The following is a 16615-nucleotide window of genomic DNA, read 5'->3' as shown; positions in this document are numbered from 1 at the left end:
TCACACAGCACGAGGCCATCAGATTTTTGGGCCAAAAATTAAATACTTTTTATTGTCAATAAAATTATAAATGCAAATTATAATTTTGTGCTGCCGTTGGCCAATTAGCCAGTCAGTGCCCGCCCACTCAAACCAAACCGAAAGCAACCAGTCAGCCAACCGCCCTCAGCTGGCAGGCCGAGATAATGCGCGCAATTCCCCAGCTCGTTGCCCAACACTGGCTGCGTTTCTGACGTCAATGTTGTATTAAAAGTTGAACATGTCGCCGCTTTTGGTGTCCCTTTTTTGGTCGACTGTCGCCAACTGGGCTGACTGTGAGTGGGCGGGTCGGGATGGGTCGGGCCGGGCCGGGCCGGTGGGAATGTTGGATTTTGGCTAACTACGTGGACGTTGGCATGTTAATTCACTTTGCAAATTGTTGCGTCGTTGTGGCTTTCGCACGGAATGCTAATCATGCCTAGGTGTGCACAACAACAACAACAACAACAACAGCCGCCAGCAACAACACCAACTGGCAACAACTTTGTTGATTTGCTAAGTGAAACTTCGATTAGGCGGCGCATAGACACACAAACGCGCTAACAAACTGTTGACGAGGTCCACAGAAAATATACCGCTTGAAAAATGTGGAAGCGGGCATATTCGATTTAAGATTGAAATCACTTTTTAATATACTAATCAATGTACTATGTTCAGGCGAGGCTCTTCAACGATCTAAGACTGACTACTCCGACCTACTCCGCAAGCTTAGGAACCACAGAAAATGATTTTCAATTGAGCTCAGCTTGAATTAAAATATTACCAGAGTATGCCGGCGCCATGTATACCCGTTGGGAATATTTCTACTTGTTAGCTTTAATTTTTCGGGCCGGATTTTGCAGCGGCTCAAGCTGCGGCCCGTGCGGCTGTAAAGCGAGCTGGGTCCGCCGCATAAACTTGCGCCACGTGAAATTTGTTATGCTCTATTTCGTAGCAAAGCAATTACCGACCCACATATACCGCTGTCTAAACAAAAAAATACACACACACGCGCACATATGCAGATGAGCGCCTTCTATGAACTCAGTCCTGTAAATTTATTTCTGTGTGTGTGTAAAGTTTTACAGCCCATACACGTCCACATACAGACACGAGCACAGCGGCAACGGAAGCGGCTGTGAAAATTAAATTGGTATAAATATATTTACCTTTACCTGTAGCACAGTGAAACCAAAGCAATCAGACACGAGTGTAAGCTGTAAAGTGAAAACAGAAGACAGAGAGTGAGATAGGCAGAGTGAATAAACTGAAAGAGAAAGTCATAGTTGGTGAATTTTTAAATTAAATCTAGATTTTCTTTTGTTTTATGGGAACTGAGGGATGGAGATGAAAAAGCAGAGAGTGAATATTAGAAGGAAATTGAGTGAGAGAGAGAGATGTAGAATCTGTGAGAAAGTATGAGGAAGTGCGCCAGTGTGAGAGCGAGTTGCATAGAATTAGATTAGAGGTAAGGGAGAGAGGATTGGGAGAGAGAGAGTTTGAGTCAAGAAAGTGAGAATAGATTGAAATTTAATAAGTTATCAGAAAAAAAATTGAGATATATATAAAGACAGAGAAAGATCGTATTTTAAAAATAAATATAGTAATAGACGACGGGATGAAAAGCAAGAGATAGTAAGAGAGGCAAGGGAAGAGAAAAAGAGAGACAAATAGTAAGAGAGATAAACAAATAGTTTAGATGGAGTGAGTGGAACAAAGAGTAAGAGATGGAAACTGAAAGAGTGAGAGAATATGAAAGAGAAATTGGGAGATATAACGAGAGATTCAAGGAGGCAGATGGTGAGAGAAAGAGAGTGAGTGAGAGATATAGAGAGATGGAGATAGATAGAGGGAGAGAAAGAGAAAGAGAGAGTTATGGGGAGATAGAGAGAGAGAGGAATATATATAGAAAGAAGGGCGAGAGAAAGAGTAAGAAATATAGAGAGAAATATAAAAAGAAATAGAAATAGAAATAAACTCGCTGCTGGCTGTCTAGCTTTGCTGCAATAAGTATGCTAGCTTTTTCCATAAAATAGCAGCTGGAGCTGTTAGCTGTGTTCTAAGCTTGCCAGCTTAAGTTACCTTTTGAAACAATAATGTGTGTAGCAGCTAATCAGTTGAGTCCTTTAGTTATGTTGTGCTCAGCTGTGCTAGCTTTTGCATACGAAGTAGATTATTCGGGGGGGAGGCACTCGCTGCCTCAGCTAGCTCTGCTGCAGAATGTCAATGACTCCAGTCTGTGGGGACTAATTATACATTTATTCGCCTGTTGCTTCTGATATCAACATCGAGAATAATTAGCAAGTTAGCCAATATACATATATATTCTATATATTATTCTATAATGGCTACTTTAGACTTTGTTCAATTATGCCAATTAATATGGCATGTCGCTGACTGTCGCAAGAGCTTTAATAATTTTTTCCTTTCATCGGCGCCACACACAAAAAGCTGACATAAAAGTTAAATTGTAAAAATAATTAATTAAACTTAAACTTGGGCAAGAATTTGAAATTGGCAACAAAAAAGCTGAAGAGTCGAGCCTTTTTATACAGTTCGGGCTGCTGACACAGTGCGGCACGTGGCAGCAGCAACCAAACGACGCAAAAAGTGAAAAGAAAACGTAAAAATAAAATGAAGAAGTCGACGGAAAATGGGAAAATTTTGCAGGTTTTGCATTTGTTGCATTACGAGCACTATACAAATAATCGATAGCTTTTACGCAACTCCCCCAGCATTGGGGCACGATAATGGAGGAGGTGGGGTGTGGGCGGCCTTTGATTGGGGCACACACACACACACTGTCTGTGTGTGTGTGTGTGTGTAGGGGCAAAATTTGTGCAGACAAAATTTATAAGCGCATTACAAGAGCTCGTGTAGTTTTTGTGATTTGTTGCGAGGTCTCCGGTCGCCGGACTGTTAAATGGGGTCGATGATGGTGGCAAACGGCATATACAAAGTGCTTACAAAGCGTTTGGGCGATTAATCAGTTCGGCAGCAAGAGCAGCGCCATAATGCACTGATGGAAGCCAACGACTAAAGCTATTATACCTACATACACACACACATATATATAGATACACTGCGAAAAATAACACAATTGTTTTCAATAATTCAATTATGAACGTTTTTCGGATTGCGGTTGCAGCTTAAAACTATTTAAGCTGGCAAACAAATTTCTTAAATCTTTTATTAAGAAAAACAATGCAATATACAGAAGCCCAAGAAGCTTTTTATAAGCCAATCTGGCATGTAAGCTGCTTTTAAGCCTAAGCAGCTCAAGGTCGTAATTGCTTTTATTATCGAATAAAAAAACTTCAAATCAAATTCAATGCAAGTGGAAAGTGAAAATATGTACGAAGAGCTTACGATGATTATGGAAGAATAGCTGGAGTTGTATAGGAAATAGAAGGAAAACTAAATTGGCAATTGCAAGCTTAAGGCTGGCTATGCTGTAAGCTGTAAGCCGCATCAATTAAAATCCGTTAAGTTTTTGCTTATATTTTATTTTCTATGGAAAATATTTGTTATTTTCTGTTTAGTTTAGGAATTTTTGCTTTTTTTTTGTATTTCTTAATTTATTTTATTTTTGACAATATTGATAAGCTGCCAAGAAAAATGCTGTGAAAAAATAAACTGCTTTAAATAATAACTTTTTTAATATTATAAAGGCAAATACTAAGCTTTGCCAATTAGACTTAAAATGGCAAAAGTTATGGAAAATATCAGCAGCTCCTCCTGAAAGATTTGCCGAAATAGAGTCATCCAAAATAGTATTGCTCTTCTTTGGTCAATAATATTGAAGACTAACTTTTTGTCAAGTGTAAATCTGTATTATATATACATAAACAAATATATATTTGTTTGTTTGTGTGTATGTGAGTTAAGTCCTTGAGGCAGCGCCCCGAAGGAGCTGCTAGCACTAGCAGTTCGCGCGAGCAACCAAACAGCACAGCAGCAAACGTCGTTTTGGTGGCTAATTAAGTCAATTATGCACTTAAAGCTTCAAGTGGCGTGCAGCAGCATCAGCAGCAGCAGCACAAGTTGCAGCAACAGCAGCTGCCGCCACGCCCCAAATGGTGCCTGCCTTTCAGTCAAACATCAAAGTTAGTCACGCTCGCACGCTAGCGCGCTGACTCTTCCTCTCGCTCTCTCTCTCTCTCTCTCTCTCTGTCTCTCCCTCTCTTTCTCTTTCTTATGCCTGCTGACGGCCGCTTCTGGTTTTTTAATAATAAAATGGCTTGGTACAGGAAATAACTCATACGCGCCGTATGCCGCACTCGCCATACATCAGCGACAGTTGCTGTTGCCGCTGCTGCTGCCGCTGCTGCTATTGTTGTTGTTGTTGTTGCTGGCATTGTTGTTGGCATAAGGACGTGTTACTTACTTACAACAGTCTTATATATTACATTGGCCATACAAATACACACACACGAACACTCACCCATGTATCGACATGCATATATAAGCTGCTATATAATATGTATATGCCTGGCTGTTTGGCTGTACATATTATTGTTGTATGTGTGTGGGTGTGTGTGGCAGACACAAGAAACGATTTATCTCAATTTACATACTAAATGACAGGCAGAGGCAGGCTTTTGGAATGTGCCTTTGCTTTTGATAGCGGTTGGGGCGAGGGGAGGGTTGTGGGCGCCGAGGGGAAAGGATTGGAAGACGTCGCCACAGTGGATAAATTTCACATAGCTGTTGTAGTTGCGTTTCTTGCAGTGCAATTTCGTCCTTCAACAAGCAGCCTGTGTCGACGTTTATTAAATAAGGCCATGTATTGATTTCAATTTTAAGGTAAATAAGATTCATTAAACCCATTTCGCGTGTCACATAAAGGCGAAAATCTGTTAATTACAATCTTATGATTTAATCATTATCGAAATGCGCATTGCAAACGGAAGAGTTCGCCTCACAAGGATCTGAATGAATTAACACTTTGGTATTCAAATTAAAATTGTGGCATCAGATATGTTATTCATCCATGCAAGTCAATGTATGTATATGTATGTATATGCTGTGCTACAGCATCCTTCATACACAAATCTCGTCTACTGTCGTTACTGTTATACGACACTGATTCTTATACAAAACTATTAAAAACTTTGGCTGTTATACGCAACTGTTATACAACTGTTATACGCAACTGTTATACAACTGTTATACGCAACTGTTATACAACTGTTATATGCAACTGTTATACGTAGCTTTTATACACAAGTTTTACCAACAGTTGATCTACACATTTATACAACTATTATACAGAACTGTTATAAAGTGGTATACAGATCTGTTATACAACAATGTTATATAAAGCTATTATACAGAACTTTCAAATAAAGCTATTATATAGAACTGTTATACAAAAAATTTATAGAAAACTAATATATACAACTGTTATACAAAGCTGTTGCACCATTAACATTTTAATTTCATAGACCAAGACCATTTTAACAATACCTCCCTTACCCTTAAACATTTTCATCCAACGTTTGCGCTAGCTTGTGCCACTGTGCAACGCCCACGCTAAAACGCGCTCGTCACTTGTCAGTTCTTTGTGGATGTAATGAAGGCGTTCGATGTAATAAATGCAAAATATTCTTTGTGACGCAGAAAAACGAAATTACGTCGAAGCAGCAGCAGCAGCCGCCGCAGCCGCCGCAGTCATCAGACAGCAGACAGCAGATAGACGGACATTTAGACAGCTGCTGGACAGTTGATGGCGAATGGTTTCACGTCATATCACTGAGGCGGCTGTTCCAAAAGTCAGTAAAACCTCAGACTAAGACGCTGCTTAGCTGTGGACTTTGCACGCTTCAGCAAAAAGAAAGAAGAAGAGAGCTTCGTGTAATTCCCCAGCGTGGCGGCACGCACATGACTTTTAATAAATATTAAAGACGGAAAAAAATGTGGCTGTCGAAAGCAAAAAAGGCAAAAAAAAAATCCAAATGAAACAAATATTAAATTAGACTAATAAAATATTGAGCGATTGTTTTTGTTGTTGCTGCTGTTTTTGTTGTTGACGGCTTCTTAAAGCTGCCAACTTGTGGTTCGCCAATTTGACAAATGTTCCACTCACACACATACACACACACACACACGCATTTAGTGTTGTTCTGTGAAAACCCCCCGAAAACACCAGCCACAGTTGGATAATTTAATGGTCTTTTACTATGAGTTTTTGCGTGGTCCGCTTGGGCGGCATTTTGTTTGCCCCTTGGATGCGCATGCTGCTGGGGCGCTTTTGTAAGTTATTTCTTTTTACAAAAGAGGCGCAAAGTTGCGTAAATTATTGTTAACGGAGGCGTGTGCATTGAATCCTGCCTAGCGTCCCACCTTGCCGGCGCTCGGCAGCTTAGCTCGGTGCCGTTGCTTGTGCTGTTCTGCTTGTCTCTGGCATTCAGAGTATATAGGTTTTGTGCACTTAAAAACTCGAAACTTGATATCTACATTAGCTCACATGTGTTTATCTTAAGTCATGCGCTACTAGAGGCTGGCCGCGTCACAATTGAATCTGTCAAACACAGCTAATGAGCCGATGAGCTGATTGATACCGTATACACTCGTAGGTGGTTGAGTTTCTCTAGCTTTGCTGCAAACTATAAGCAGCGCATTGCTGCGCCGATCATAGCCGTTTGCAATTGTTTTTATGTTGTGGGACAAGTCGATGGCAGAGCTTTTGTGTATTTGAACTTGGCAGTGCGTTAAATTGTAAAGACCCTGTAAATGCCACATGCTAACACACACCAGCACACACGCATACAGTCGAATAAAAGCAGTTTTGGCATTCGCATTGTCGAGGCTAATCCCAGGAAGTTGATCAGATTTGGCCACAGATTCCATGGCGCATCGAAAAGGTTGTCATGGTGCGCGCTGCTCTAATCGCCTTAATATTATTTTGCCTGTTAATCATTTCCAGCTAAAAATAGTCGAGTCGATTAAAGATTATTCCAATGCAGCATTGTGATTAGGCACGTGTGTCTTATTCGCACGTGTGTGTGCACAGGTTGCCCCATGTATTTACTTACAAGGCGAAGTAAAGCAAAGCAAAGCAATTGCAAATACAAATACAAATACACGCAGGTAGGCAGGCAGGCAAATACAACTACAAATGCCATGAATATTCATGACTGTGTGCGTGTGTTTATTTGTGTATGTGTGACAACTCAAGTTACTCGTGCGCCTCAGTGAAACACGAGCCTGTGGCTCTGGTCCTGCCAGTCGCCTCTGACCAGCTTCAATGTCATGTTTAAAGATTAACGCACACCAAATGAACCAATATAGACCTCAACTTGCCTTTAAGCATATATATAAGATATATATATGTACGAGTAGAAGGCTATATGTATCGTAGCATTCGTTTATGCAAAGACTGAAAAAGTTTTCTAAGCTCTGCTGTGTGATGATGCTTATGATAGGGCAACTTAATATCTTAGGGAAAGTCTGATTTATTATAAATATATATTTATATATATAAAATATATTTTACCACCAGTAGAAAATAGGCAAAGATATTCATTACAGAAATTAAATATTTTATAGCATACTTTTCAGCGCATGCTGAAAAGTTAGTTCATTAAAAGACTTTGATTGACGAATTTAAATTTGAACAGTAAAATTGCTGTGAGAAAGGAAGAAGACGTAAACTAAAAAGTGAAATGGGTATATGTAAATTGATATATACAGAGCGAGAGAGAGAGAGAGAGACAGAGGAAGAGAGGAAGAAAGACTTCCAGTTAAAAGTGTTTTAAATTGAAAACTAAAGAGTTTCACTTGTTTAATTGGATTTCAGTTTTTCTCCCGTGAATTGTTTTAATTTATTTTTCCATTTTTTCCGCACTTAAAGTTTCAACAGTTGACAGCTTAAGTAAACTAAATTTGGCGAGTGCAACTGATCGATTTGGCCCTTTTGGTAGCAACACCAGATTGCAGCTTTCAGCTTTTTGCCTCAAGCAATTGCTCTGATGGTCGAGCTTAAGGCTGTCAATCACACAGGCGCACAAGTGCCTTAATGCTTCCTTTTAATATTTTAAATTCATTTTATATGTAAATAACCTTAAGGTTACACATACTTCAAGTTATGCCAGTGGTCTTTGCTTCAAGCTTATTTTTCTTTGTTAAGTTTTAATGTGATTTAACTATCGATGCCCTCTGCTTGCGACGTCAACGAGGCTGTGTCTTTTGTTTATCAATTTATCTAGCAGAAAATTCATTCAGCCAAACTTAACTACTATATGAGAAATGTATCTGATTTCAATATATTACACTGAGCAAATTAACGTATACGTAATATATTCTCTGGCACATTGTGATTTATTGAGTCTTGTCTATTGAGGCTATATATTATGCCCAAACTCACAGACATTAGACTCACATATAAATTAATTTAAATCAGTTTCAATTCGAGCATAAAAGAAATGTATTTTCTATGCCAATCGGCCTGTTTGCTCACTAAAATATCGAAGAAATTACTTTGTTAAATTAACATTATAATTAATATTTATATGACAGCAACAGCAATCGAATTGTGCAGAATGAAAGTTCTCTTCACTTGCCAGAGCTCGACTATTATAAAACTAAACTTCAATTGTTTTTGAGACTTGACAGCACGAGCAACAAGGCTGCGGCTCGATTGGCTGTGGAGCTGTGGGCGACGTTAATGACCGCCAATAAAAGCCGTGCTCAAGTGGCAGTAACGGGACATGCCTTTGGGGGGCTCGCACAACAATGGCAAAACACGGCCAAGCAATTAATGTCAAAGTCAATATGCCTTATCGTGCCGTTAAATGTAAAGGGTATTATAATAAAATAAATAACGCAAAATTCAGCACAGCTAAAATTAAATCGAACATCAACAATCTGTGGCGAGCACAACAAGCCCGGCAACAACTTTACATTGCGAGCAATCAGCCGGGCAAGCCACGCAAAGGCAACCATCACGACCACATGGCCTGGATCTGTGCTGGGCTGGGTCGCAGGCACTGACATCGATGGCGACGGCAACGAATACGGCGACAGCCTCGCAGCAACGCACCGGGGCCAAAGGAATCAAGCGAAATCAACGAGGCATCCAGCAACTTGGTTATCCATTCCATTGCCATCGCCGTCACCGTCGCCAACGTCTACGCTGCGCAGCGCCAGCAGCGTTTGCTATACACTATGCTCAGGATATTTACAATTTGTTACGAATTACGTGAATCTTAGCAGAACACAACGCTGCACTTATATATAAAGGGGTTCGACAGCAATCAGCGCTGCAAACAGATTCGATTCGAATGCAATTTCCAACGATTCATTTTCAATCATATTCTGTAAACCACATCCCAAACGAGTCGCGGCTGAGTTTTATTTTAAAATTGATGGAGCTTTCAATGGAACATGGATATGTGAAATATTTATATGAAACTTATATATATGAAATATATATTTGAATTGCATATATATTCAAAGTCTGAATCGAAAAGCTGAACAGTTGCATGCAGCTTTCATCGAAGCTTGAAGCTGGCAGTTCGTGCCAGTTGTGAATAAAATAACAAAACCTTCTCTAAATATTTTTATTGTATGGAATCTTAGTCTTCATCTCAATGGAAGCTGCTGTTTATATGAGTTAGCTTACAAAAGTTAAATAGCTTAAGAGCTGAAGACTTTTAGAGCTATGTTAACAAGATTAACTAGCTTTTTAAACAAAAATAAATTTTGTTTATAAAATTTTATATTTTTATAAGATTTATTATTTGTTATTATCATACCCAAATTATATGTCTAAAAAATGATTAATTACTAGTTAAAAATAAATTTATTCAGGCATAAGTGTCCGCTTTCCTCAAACTTCAAAAATTGAAATATATATAATATATTCATTATTTATAATATATTCATTCATATCATTTTTTTCAGTGTATTTAGTCTTCGTCGTCTCTATAAAATTGTTTTTGTATTTTGTTATTTATTTTGTGTATTTTCTTTGGTTTTTTTTTGTGGAGTGCAGCTCGTTAGGCACGAACGAGCAGACAGACGAGTAGACAGCGTGGCAAGGACATAAACAGCAATGGCTGCCACGTCGAAAGGAGGCGTGGCGACACCTACACCAACAACAAGAAGAAGACGGAGCAGAAGAAGAAGAATCGAGTGAGTGTCGAACCTCGCGCGCGTGTTGCTGGCTGCCGTCGCCGGTTTCAACTTAAACGTCAATGCGAAGCGCTGCATTTGCCACTCGAAAGCCAAAGCCAATGCCCATTCCCATGCCCATGCCCATTCGTGGCGTCTGTCCGGTCAGGAGCCAATCTGCTTGCCACTTTATCTGTCGCCTCGTCTCCGGTGCCACACCCTCCGCTGCCGCTGCTGCTGCTGCTCCTGTCAACCCCAATTCACAATGCTTTTTGTCTGGCTTCGGAGATGCCCGGCAGCTAGCAATATTTTTTGGACTGTGGCAAATATCGCTGACAGCCAAGTCATGAGCCACCCACCACACGCCGTCACATCGCATTGGCAGCTGTTAACAGGTAATCCCCACCCAGGGAACGCGGCCACGCCCCGCCATTATTCAAGGCAGCTCACGTAAATTTTTTAAGTTTCGTCATTAAGATTATGGGGACTAACGAATATTTCGCCAGAGCCTGCACAGAATTTTTCATAAACTCGTTTAACGAACGAATGGCCAAAGAGCTAAAAGCTACAGAGCGTGCACAGTGGAACAAATAGCCACACAAATTACTTAAAATGTAGCATTTCCTATGCTGCGCCCCCTCTCTTCCTCTCTATATATTCTACTTTACAGTTTATTCCGCAAACTAAGTACATAAGCAGCTTAGAAGGTGAAAGCATTGCGTTGTAGTGCATTCCATGGCAAAATGTATCCATTTAAAGGATTTTGTATCGTTGGGGATATTCCCTTCGATTTCTGTCCAGTTTCTCGTATTTATGAAGTTCGATTCAAAACAGAAAATGCTTGTGCAAATTAGAAATCTTAATATTTCGTGGGCAATTAAAATGATCGATATAATATTTAAGCTGAGCCAAAAGTTATCGATAGTAACAAAACTGATAGTCAGGTCAGTTTCTATAGCATAACTTGAAAAATTGATCTATTATTATTGATTTTTTATCATATTTCTTATTATGTAGTCATGTGACTATCGAAAATATATGCATTAGGGCTATTCCCTAGTCTTAAATATTACACATTTTAATATACCCATTAATGAAATTGTATTGCTTCTACATTTAAGCCTTGGTCTTGAACGAAACGTTAACAGATTTACTAATTTATTAAATCACTTAGCAGCAGTAGGGATACTCCCACATATTATTTGTGTATTTCAGTGTTACTACTAAGCAGCCTGAGTGCTCTAATGCCTGACTTTAGTAGTTTATTAAAACTTTTATCAGGGATACTCCCACATCATTTTTATTCCTTATAATATCAGTTAACTTGTTGAATCTATCAATCTATCTATTCTACTTGTCCCTATTTAATAATTCCGAGTATTATCCTTTTAGTTATCGCAGCAATTGAAAATTGCACTAAGGATATTCTCAGCCTTATCAAAAATGTTATTAAATAAATTTTAAATTAACTTTATTGATGAAGGCAAACGCCAATCTCACTCTATCTCTGTCTCCCTCTCCCCTCTTCCTCTCTCTCTCTCTCTCTGCTGCCTGCTTTGACTTCTCTAGAGACGCACGTCTATGCTACTTACGAACTGAATTGAAAAGCTACGCATTTTCTTTGAGTTTTTCCTCTTTTCTTTTCTCGTGCCAGCGAGCGGGGCAGCGAGCGTCAACACGTGCCACAAACCTTTTGCCGAACCAAAATCGGTATCCAACACCCAACTCAACTTGGACTGTTGCTACTTTTTGTTTCTTTAACGTTTTTTTTTTTGGGTTTCTCTATTTTCTTGTTGTTTTTTTTTCCCTCATATACCCTGTATCCATTTAAAATGTCTACAACGGGGCTTGTGTACGCAAACAGGCTAAAGAAATCATATCCTGACTGCCTGCCTGTCGGTTCGTATGGATGTGTATGCATTTGGTATAGAAGTATTGGTTAAGTCTATAAAGATTCTAAATATATGTTTTATAACATGCCTCCCTCACAGCTTTCCAATTGAAATCAGAAACAGATGCTCAAATTTCCAAATAGAAAATTTCAAAAGTCATCAAAAATGGAGAGTGAAATTGAATGAAGAAGAAAATCACATATTGCAGCTTCCACTTCAGCTGGCTTAGAGTAACTGCTAGTCAGGCATACCCGACTAGTTTCTGTTTACTTGTTTGGTTTTCTCTCCTTCTGGTTATCCTGGAGCATTTTGCTTGTATGCTTATTCCTGTTGCCGTGCTTGTTGTTGGTTGTGTAAGCAAATTGCCCAATTTTTTGGCCCCCTTGAAAGCTGGAAAGGGGGCAGTTTGTTGGGCTGGGTTTGGGGCTATCAACGTATTATCTTGTCAAAGGAGTGCAGTTCGAAATTGTTATAGTAGAAAGAGAAACAGACGCGCCAACAACAATAACGAAATTCGACAAAAGGAACGCTTAGAAACGGGCTAGGAGCGGGCCGAAGCCAAGTAAAGTGTGTGACAACTGTGAGCAAAAGCATCTCTCTCTCTCTCTCACTCATTCTCTTTCTGGCCGCTAGTTGGGCGCTCTACTAGACTAGAAGAGCGCTGGCTGTTGCTGGAAAGCAATAATCTAACATTTCAGCACATTTTACAGTTCACTGAATTAAATAAAGAAACTTTGAGCATACACACACACACACGCGCGCGTATATTATGTGCGTGTGTGTGTGTACAAGCTCTCTCAAATGTATCCACAAACTCAAATGGGACAGTTAACAGAAGACAAGCCCTGGGCCGGAGCTACAGTTATGCCTTCAACTGAGTCTTCGTCGAACGGCTGCCTCTGCCTCTGCCTCGGCCGCTGTAACTGCCAAGCAAAGCAATTTTTATGGAAAATGCTACGAAAATTCCACATTATGAGACTCCAAGCCGGGCACAAGGGCACACACCAACACACACATACATACAAAAAAAATGCTGAGCTAACGATGTGTGATTTTTTTCTGCATGGTTTGGGGGTTTTTTTTTGTGGGGCAACAATTGGGCGCTGCTGTTGCGGGTGTGGTGAGCAGGGGACGGCGTGTTGGGAGGTTACTTTTGGGTGTCGCGAACCCGGGCATAAAAAAAAAATAATAATAAATGAAAGTGTTGGCGCAGGGCCGCCGCTGCTGCCACGTATAATAACATTCAAGTACGCCAAGTTTAATCTCTCAAAATGCTTATGCAAAAAAAAAATGAAAAAAAAAATGTGAAAAAAAAGGGCAAGAGCAAAAAATCAAGAGCAGCGCGGTCGAGTTTAAGCGACTGTCTAATGCGCTGTTTGCAGTTAAGCCAGCGCTAAAAAGAGTTAACAAAAAAAACATTTGATGTGCGAACTTCCAAAACACAAGGCCCTACGGCATGCCATGCCACGCCCTTTTAAGTTCGCCAAAAGTGGGCGTGACTAGCATGTAATTAGTAGTATCTAGTATTAGTCCTGCCCGAATAACAAGCTTAACTCTTCTTAAAGCTCTTCGTTCAGTCTCTGAATTCTGTCGAGTGCCGGGGCAAATATGCTCACCTAACACCTTCGGAACAGTGTATATAATATATCTGTATATACTACAGCGAAATGTGAGGGTAATTTACGTTTAAAGCCTGCAAAATTATTCAAATTAAAATTGTAAGTATTCCAATGCGTTGGACTGCGTCAGCAGTTGGGAGCTGCCGGAGCTGCTGGAACTGTTGGAGCAGCTGGAGCTGAGCCGCGCAGTTGGAGCTTGGCGCTCACGCTGGACGGCATTGCTAAATTAGCTGGGACACTTAATTTCTGTTGACGCGGAATATTTTTCTATGGAAATTAACGCTAAATAATTTTTGGGAATCATTTCTGTTGTTGCCCCACGGGCTAAAGCGGCACCGCAGCCAAGCCCAGCCGAGCCGAGCCGAGCCGAGCTACGTTGGCTATGTGACGGCAATTAGGCCCGGGGCGTTTGAATTAGTTTCGTGTTTTAATGAGTTTCATAACTTTTCGGTTCCGTTGTAAATTGTGAGAGCACACACACAGGCACACACGCACAACATTTTCGCAATCGTGTGCGCTAAACCTATTCACATTTATATGTATATAGTTATGTGTGTGTGTGTGTATGTATTAGCTATACCCAGTTGACACAACCAGCCAAGTGGCATTCGAACAACAACAGCAACCACATTTAAGCCGTGAAATATGCAATGATTTATGGTAAGAAGTCAGCAGTAAAGTCTCAGTTGTGGGCCACGTGCATGTTAATGACATTTTAAAAGTGTCTCCTTCGGGCTTTCCATTAATATTTTTTGCTTCTCCTTCTCTTTCACATAAATATATATATATATATGTATATCTATATATATATGTATAGATATATATATGTATCATATATGCTGGTCATATGGGGGCATCTGTTTCCGCTGCTCCCCCAGCAATCGCTTTGTAATGTGATTCGCCAGGCTTTTAGCATACTTCTTTGCGTTGTAAATTTGTTTTGCATTTCTTGAGCGCATTTTTAAGTTATTAATATGTTATATCCTGTAAGTGGCGTGCGGAATGGGTATAACAGTTAAGCGTGTAGCAGGCACAGAGGCACATTAAGAGTCAATCTCAACAAATATTCGATACAAAATTATGAATATCGATCAGTCGACATCAGTTGATATTGTCGATCATAACTATAATCGATAACAATGTTTGGCAAATATCAAGCACGATGAATATTTATAATTGATCCATATATATAATTTTGCATAATCGACAATCAATAATAAATGGTGAAATCGATCTTATTTATCGATGATAGCATATAATAACTACACATAATATTTATACGATAACAAAACACTAATGCAATCGATTTTCATAAACGCATATTGTTATAGAACAATATAATGAATCCATAATAATCGATAACAATTATATTAATTATACATCAAAAGAATGATTTGGTAGGAAAAACTAATGCAATCGTATATCAATTATATAGAATATTATTATCACTTTCAACCGATAAAAAATCAATAATACTGCAGAGTATATATCAATAGCAATGATATACCAATGTATCGATATTTAAACTACGTTCATAATTCATCAACAGATATCAATAGTAATCTATAGTGAGAAATCATTCCAAAACTGAAATATCGATCTATAATACTGTTAAATATCAATCTGTCTAGTCTATCTAAGTTGTAGATGTCGTTTTTTTACAGCGTATCTGATAGTCGATCAGTCGCAATCCGAATGCTGTTGTTTGTGTCACTGTTGCTCCGCCGCTTTCTCTTTATTCATTTATACATATTTAATGTGCAGCAATTGCAATATTTAATGGTTCGCTCATTAATTAAACATTACGTAGCCGAGCATAAGGAAAAAATCGAAAGAACAAAAAAAGTACTTAAAATACAATGGAAAAAGCAAAAAAAAAACAAAACGAGAAATTTGCAGCAGCAATGACAAATGGTCAGCCTGGAATATTTGTTATAGAGCGTCGGGCAGAGCGCAAATATGCACAAAATGAGACAAAAAATAGAAAACATATTTGTGCACAAGCTATCTCTCTCCCTCTCTCTCTCTCTCTCTCCTTCTGTCGCTCTGTTTGTCGCTCTATTTTTTTGTTTTAAGTCACAATTCAACTGTAATTACTTGGCAGGTCCATTACCCGCCCGCTGCTCAATGAGAAATAAGCTTCTTTTAGGCAAAGGGCAAATGAAAAACGAAAAAAAGAACGAAGAAAATACTTTTGTATTTTCCTTTAATTTTTCATTGTTAAATTGCCGTTTATCTGCTATTTGCCTATAACTGGCTGTGTGTCTGTGTGTGCAAAGGATGCGCGACAAAACGGAGAGCATGAGGATAAAGCGAATTGCCGCACCACATTGCACCACAGTTGAAAACAGAAAGAGAAAAAAAGAAAAAGGTTTGCCTTTGTAAAAGCCTTTCAATGGCTAATGAAATTGTATAGCCAGCTGACATGGCCGCACAGTTTAAGCCAAATACGGCTACAGCACAGACAGAGCGATGCGAGTACACATGTATGTTAGGTACTTCTCTGCCGTGCAGCACAAAATTGACCATTAGCAAATACATTTTTGAACAACTTTTCACTTTGAGTCAATGTAACGAACTACAGCACATACAACAAGTAAGAACTTTGTTGACGATAGCCAGATACCCTGTACTTTAAGACAAGTTAGAGCTTTAAAACTTTGGTGCGAAATAGGTGGGAAAGCAATGTCTAAATATATCTATGAATATAGGGATAGAGGCTACAGCACACACAACAAACAAGAACCAATTGAAGACAGCTAAATACTCTGTACTTTAAGATTACTTAAAGCAGAGCCTCAAGACTGTGGGCGAAACTAGAAACTAGGCTCCAGCACACACAACAAACAAGAACTTTGTTTGCCGGCCAACGGAAGACAGCTAAATACCCTGTACTTTAAGACTACTTAAAGCAGAGCTTAAAAACTTTGGTAGGCAACAGATAGGAAAGTAATGTGTGAATATATCTGT

At 39.3% G+C, this 16615-nt stretch overlaps 1 protein-coding gene across 2 annotated transcripts in view; it reads right to left on the bottom strand.

Moving 5' to 3' along the window:
* LOC111594458 overlaps positions 1-16615 on the bottom strand; it is a 58481-nt gene that overhangs the window by 19300 nt on the left and 22566 nt on the right. Inside the window, exon 2 of one of the 2 annotated variants that reach the window (XM_023307754.2) lies at positions 1188-1235. The gene's annotated coding sequence lies outside the window, so the exon portion shown is untranslated. The remainder of the gene's footprint in view (positions 1-1187; positions 1236-16615) is intronic. The other variant, XM_023307755.2, reaches the window with a different exon arrangement.

Source organism: Drosophila hydei, unplaced genomic scaffold (genome assembly GCF_003285905.1).
Source record: "Drosophila hydei strain 15085-1641.00,03,60 unplaced genomic scaffold, DhydRS2 tig00008119-arrow-pilon, whole genome shotgun sequence".
In the NCBI taxonomy this organism is placed as follows: domain Eukaryota; kingdom Metazoa; phylum Arthropoda; class Insecta; order Diptera; family Drosophilidae; genus Drosophila; species Drosophila hydei.
The sequence above is the reverse complement of the archived record's forward strand: the minus strand, read 5'-3'. Positions and strand labels throughout refer to the sequence as shown.